We start from the raw sequence: 6,575 nt of genomic DNA, 5'->3' as shown, positions 1-6,575 counted from the left end.
TTTCTTCTCATAGTGCTCAGAATGTGTAAGAAGCAGAAGAGAGCGGAGATTAATGATAGATAAGCATAGCTGGCCAAATTCCAGACGACCCCCTCCTTCTGTATCTCTTGTCTGGAGAAGCAGGGCAGCTGACAACAATTGTTGGATAATAAAGTAGAGGTGACCTCTGCAGACCCACGCTGCCTTATAAAGATGTGATATGATGATAAAGGACACTGATACCTCGATATTTATAGAGACCCTCGCCCCGTCTATTAACCTCTTCACCCACTGTCTGATGTGCTACCGCAATCTGGCACATGATGACAGCTGTCGCTCAACACTTCTGACATACTGCTGATAATTATATGTCGAGAGCAATATTTTCATCAACTTAAAATGCTAGAGTGTGAATTGAATAATGTAAAGTATTAACGTTTTGTATGAATCCAAAGTGTGTTTGAAAAAAGTGCCCCTATTATTATGGAACATGGGGGGAATGAATATAGAATGATTTTTCATCTTATGCGTCCTGTGCTTATCAGTAGGATATACCACAGAATGTATGATAGGCAATAGGAAAGAACTCCGGCACTCTTAGTAACCCCAATAAGAGACTTAAGCAGTAGTGATGTTCAAATAGAATTTTTTATTCAGAGAAAAAGTCCATAAATAAACGTTTTCGACCTAATTCGGTCTTCCTCAGAAAGGACTTATCTATAACCAAGGTACAAACAAGAAAAAAATAATTATCATATACAGAGAATTTGTCATATGATAGTAATGATACAAAATAGAAAGTAAAATTAATAAGAAAAATAAACTACCCTTATAGCCATGGAAAAGAATAGTGCTGTGAACGAACGTGAAAATTCGTGTATATAAACCGAAAAGGATAAGTACAGGGGCATAAGTCAATCTCAAAGATAACTTAATGTACCTATGGAGATGCAGGGTAAAATTATGATCTTCCTTTGTAAGATCCTCCTCTATGGATCCACCGATTCAGAACAGACCTGATATTGTAGAAAAAAGACCTTGTCTATACTTTTTAGCACAAGGACTTATGTTCCTCATAAAAAATCCACAAATCATGTATAAGACATCATATCCTCACTATGGGTAATTTACCTGTTATAATGAAAAAGCGTTCTTTGAACAAGGGTTTTTTTTAATATTTCTATCTGACGTCTTAATAGTTTCACGGGGAAATGACCTTACCACGTGTTTAGGCCGATCAGTTCATCTATTAAAAAGAGGAAAATTTATAATATGGAATTGTTGAAGGACTATTGTCTAAACAAAATATCACCTACCATTACGGTATGAAAACAGATGTAAAAATCAGCTGCCTATAGGATCATTCAATAGCATATATTCAGAATATCGTCCTATAAATTGGATATCTGTAAGAGGATAATTATAAGAAAAACACTATTATAAGAGTAGTCACTGATGTCTATCAGAATAAGACACTACAAGGTCTTTTCCTACCTTAAATGAGGTTGGATTGGACAATACTGAACAAAAGAGGAAAGCCCTCACGATTATGTTACTGCATAAAAGAAAGGAAAATACGATTTAAGATCTAAGGCAATCTGGTTGACCAGCTGCATCTCCAAAGGTACTTACCAAAGTGGACATATGTGTGTGGGGAACCGCTCCGTGGACTTCACTGTGAACATATGGCTGTGAGAGGGGTTTATAACTGCTAGCCAATCACCCGGGTACCGCCCTAATTGAAGGAGAAATTACATCATTGGAGTGACGCTCTCGTCATCTAATGATATGCTCAGGGATATCCCACGTGACGTCACTTCCTGTGAGCGTCACAGGGATAGAGGAAGTGACGTATTTGGAATGATAGACACGTTACGTAACCTATGGATAAATCCAGCGAAACGTCACTTCCTGTGGGCGTCACAGGAACAAAGGAAGTGACGTGTTTGGAATGATAGACATGTTCCGAAACCTATAGGGAAATCCCCGCTCCACATGTCATGTGATAGCGGATGTACGTAATAGCAGGGAGCCGTAATACCTTCTCCAGTCATAATAGAGACATAGTTAAATGAAAAAGGCATAATTCCTATATCGGTGCGGCTAATAATTAGAAAAGTGTGAACATGGGATTGCTATTCCAGTGATATTCCAGTGATTCTAGTAGTTCCTGAGCAAGTGATAGTGCTTAAGTGGTCTATGTATTCAGTAATTCTGAAAAAAATGAAAATAGACTAATCAGTGATATATTAATAAATAAAACTATATAATCGAAATCTATTCAGAATGTATCACTTATCCCACAAGTGACATAGCTAATATATACGGTCAAAATGGTTAATCGAAACCACTAACACACAGTTATCCAGATAGTCTGAAGCATTCCATAAGAGGTATAGAAAGAAATTGATATAACATGTCACAGAGGCAAAAACAATGGTTTACAATAAAAGTTATGAATACCCAACGGTTGACGAGGAGTGTCACCATAAACTTCACAGAAAAATTTTTTTCTTATATATTAAGGAATTTCTTAGATAGGTCATCCCAAAATTGAATAAATACTGAAAAATCACTCCTAGTACATTCCTGACTCATACCTACGATTCAACCCATGGGGTTCCATCGTGTCTAGTGTAAAGATCCACCTAGCTTCCAACTCTCGTAAACGTTTAATTCTATCCCCCCCTCTACGAATTATGTCCACATGATCAATTACCTGGAAACGCAATTGTGATACTGAGTGGCCCATAGATATAAAATGTTGGGGAACTGGCAAAAGAACTCGTCCACAACGGATATCCGACTTATGTTTATTTATGCGGTCTCGGATATGTTGGACTGTCTCGCCAACATACCCGAGACCGCAAGGGCATTTTATGAGATAGATCACATAAGTACTATTACATGTGAACAACCCTCTAATCGGAAATACTTTTCCTGTTCTGGGATGAGTGAAGGTGGCGCTCCTTGTAACATTTGAGCATTGCGCACATCCCAGGCATGGAAATGTGCCTTGTTGTTGGGTATTTAAGAATGTTTGTCGAGTTTTACGTAGGCCAGAGCCAATATCAGCACGGACTAAGTGATTCTTTAAATTGTTGGACCGTTTATAGCAAAATAAGGGTGGGTTTTTAAATTCTTTAATCTGTGGATAGGCAGTCGATAATAAAGGCCAATGTTGTAGCACAATGCGTTTCAGCATAGGAGAGAAGGGGTGATAGGTATTAACAAACGGGATCTGCTCCCCAGCTTGGCGTTGATTGATAGATTTACGTTCAGAGTAGGCGGCTATCGTAGGTGGATATCCTCTTTCTAGGAATTTGTTACACATCTCCTGACGTCTTAAAATCCTCGTGTCCTCATCAGATACCAAACGGTTGACCCTTAGATGTTGGGACATGGGTAATGCGTTTTTGACGTGTTTCGGGTGATTGCTACTATATAATAATAGGCTGTTCCTATCTGTTGGTTTTGTGTAGATGTCGGTCTTAAGTATTCCATCAGGTTGTTTAATGACTAGACAGTCTAAGAAATTAATTTGTTGAATATCAAACTGAATAGTGAAGGTTAGCCCTTCCATACAGGTGTTGATATTAGAAAAAAATTCCGTCAAAGAGTCCTGAGTTCCATCCCAAATAAGAAATACATCATCGATGTAACAACGCCACATCAGAGCATGTTTCATAATCAATGGATGTGAGTGAACAAACTTTTCCTCAAAATGCGTCATGAAAATATTAGCGTAGGGGGGTGCCATGTTAGACCCCATGGCAGTCCCCCTACGCTGATAGTAAAACTGGTCCTGGAAGAGAAAGTAGTTCTTCTCCAGAATGACCTGTAATAATTCCATACAAAATTCTTTATTCCCCACCGGTAAGGTGGTATAGTGATCAAGAAACCACCTGACAGCCTGTACACCACCCTCATGGTTGATGCTGGTGTACAGGCTGTTCACGTCAAGACTCACAAGAAGAGCAGTAGGGGGAACATGATGTAAGTCTGAAATAATTTCAAGAAAATGTGATGTATCTCTGATGTAGGATGGTGTCATCGAGACAAATGGAGACAAGATTTTTTCCACAGTTTTCGCAAGTGGTGATAACACTGAATCTGTCGAAGCGACAATGGGCCTACCTGGAGGGTGTGCAAGATTTTTGTGCACCTTAGGAAGGGTATAAAAAACCGGTATAACCGGATGTGGATTATTCAAAAATTCTAGAAGTTTTTGGTCAATGATCCCTAGATCCAGATATCTCTTAGAAATCTGTCTAATCAACAAAGCAATGTGTGAAGTGGGATCTGAATCAATGGGTTCATATGTATCCCTGACAGCCAATTGTCCAAGTATTTCTGAGACATAATAGTTCTTGTCTAAAATAACAATAGCCCCGCCTTTATCAGCCGGTTTGATGACTATAGATGTATTGTTTTTGAGACTCGTGATGGCTCTACTCTCGTCAACCGTAAGGTTATTCCTAATATGAAAATCGCCTGTATGAATCCTTTTGTTTAACTGATTGATATCAGCGGACACCAGGTCTACATAAGTCTCTACCGGATGATAACAACGAGGTGGTTTGAAATTACTTGGGGCCGTAAGGTTCAGTCCCTTTACAGAAAAACAAATTTTCTCCTCACCGGTTATAGGATTGTCATTTATAGGTCTCCCAGACTCATTCTGTAAAAAATGAGTCTTAAGGCGGATGGCACGAAAGAATCGTTGTAGCTCTTGTTCGATAATAAAAGGATCATAAGGGGGCGTGGGGCAAAAGGAAAGACCCTTTTGTAGAACTACATATTTGGAAGGGGATAATGAGTATGCCGAGATGTTAATAACCAAGTTGGTGTTACCTGAGATCTGGTCCAAATTCTGTCTCCTCGAGGACGCCAATTGGGATCTCCGCCCCCTCCTTGTTGCCTTCTTCTTGGTTGGGGTCGTCGTGGCCCTAAAAAAGGAGGTGGGGTTTGTCGTTGAGGTCGTGATTCGACATCCGAATTGTCTGAAGATGAATAACCCCCGAATCCTGTTGGTCGTCTGCCATTGAAATAATCGCCAGCACGCCATCTGTAAACAACACCTTTCGAATAATCTTCCTGATCTCTTAGGAATTTATTCCTTTTTCTGTTCTCTAGGTCCCTCCGAAATTCGGATATAGTGTCATCCGTCTTTTTCTTGAGAAGAGAGAGATCTGCTGGTGATAATGTCTGTTTCAACTGGTCCTCCGCCGCTCTGATACTATCCGCAGCTTGGCTTAATTCTTTCTGTAAAAAATCAATAGTTAGGGTAATAATATCCATCGAACATTTGTTAATTATCGCCTCAAAGCGATCGCAATATTCCACATTATCAGAAAAAAGGGTTGGTTTTAATTGGACTCTCAGTCCTCTAGGTATGCGCTTAGAGCGATGGTACTCCGCTAAAGTAATGGAATGGAGTTCAAGTGCCGTGTGTCGTCGTAATTCTTTCTCTAAATCCCTCTTGCGGAGATCCTCCGATGGAATGCTCAGGAAACTACCTGATGACGTGACCTTAGATACAATAGTATTGGATTCCTCTTCATTATACGAAAAGGTTGAAAAATGTGATTGTGACATGAATTCCTAAATTCTCCAAAAGGAGGAGGGTACAAAAATTCCGTATACAATGACTCTGTATGAACCCACAAGAAAAGGGAAAAATTCCTCTGTTTTCACTCTTAGGGGTTTTTTGGGAGCAAGGGTCAAAAAAATATAGTCAAGTAGGTTAGGACCCTGCTTCACCAATTAGGTGCTCTGGAGAAAAATATATATATATAGGAAAGAACTCCGGCACTCTTAGTAACCCCAATAAGAGACTTAAGCAGTAGTGATGTTCAAATAGAATTTTTTATTCAGAGAAAAAGTCCATAAATAAACGTTTTCGACCTAATTCGGTCTTCCTCAGAAAGGACTTATCTATAACCAAGGTACAAACAAGAAAAAAATAATTATCATATACAGAGAATTTGTCATATGATAGTAATGATACAAAATAGAAAGTAAAATTAATAAAATTAATTAATTTCCTATATATATATATTTTTCTCCAGAGCACCTAATTGGTGAAGCAGGGTCCTAACCTACTTGTATGATAGGCAAAGCCATGAAATTCCACATTTGGAAGCTCCGATCTATCAGGAGAACATAGATCCAATGGCTAGAAGGCAGAGAGGTATCTATGCATATGCACAGATTTGTCTACTTAAGGCATGCAACACACATCCGTGCCGCCAGTACATGTTTGGGACTTTTTGACACGTACCGGCGGCACGAACACACATGCCCCAATGTTACCCTATGGTAACAGGCACACACACATAAAGCCACATGGAACATGTGTCCGTGTGGTTTGTAAGTGTGTGCGTTTTTTTACATGGATGACATGTCCGCGTTTCGCCGGCATCACGCAGACACGGACCCGCTAAAGTCAATGGGTCTGTGTCTGCACGTACGTGATATGGACCTTGTACGTGTGCTTTCCACATGGTCCTTGTGCGGTTTTTTATTTTTTTAATGGTGAAACGGCTTAAGACACACGGACTGCACACAGACTGCACACGGACATGACACATACG

General features: G+C 39.6%; 1 long non-coding RNA gene across 1 annotated transcript; it reads right to left on the bottom strand.

Annotated features, from left to right (window-relative positions):
- Positions 1-615: 615 nt before the first annotated feature.
- LOC142296802 (uncharacterized) lies at positions 616-5,202 on the bottom strand. The gene is made up of 3 exons (XR_012751709.1): positions 4,834-5,202; positions 920-2,193; positions 616-696 (listed from the first exon to the last, which is right to left on the bottom strand). It is a non-coding gene; the product is annotated as an uncharacterized LOC142296802 (long non-coding RNA).
- Between the last annotated feature and the right edge of the window lie 1,373 nt (positions 5,203-6,575).

This window comes from Anomaloglossus baeobatrachus, chromosome 1, assembly GCF_048569485.1.
Source record: "Anomaloglossus baeobatrachus isolate aAnoBae1 chromosome 1, aAnoBae1.hap1, whole genome shotgun sequence".
Classification (NCBI taxonomy): domain Eukaryota; kingdom Metazoa; phylum Chordata; class Amphibia; order Anura; family Aromobatidae; genus Anomaloglossus; species Anomaloglossus baeobatrachus.
Note: the sequence above shows the minus strand (reverse complement) of the source record. Positions and strands in the feature narration are given on the sequence as shown.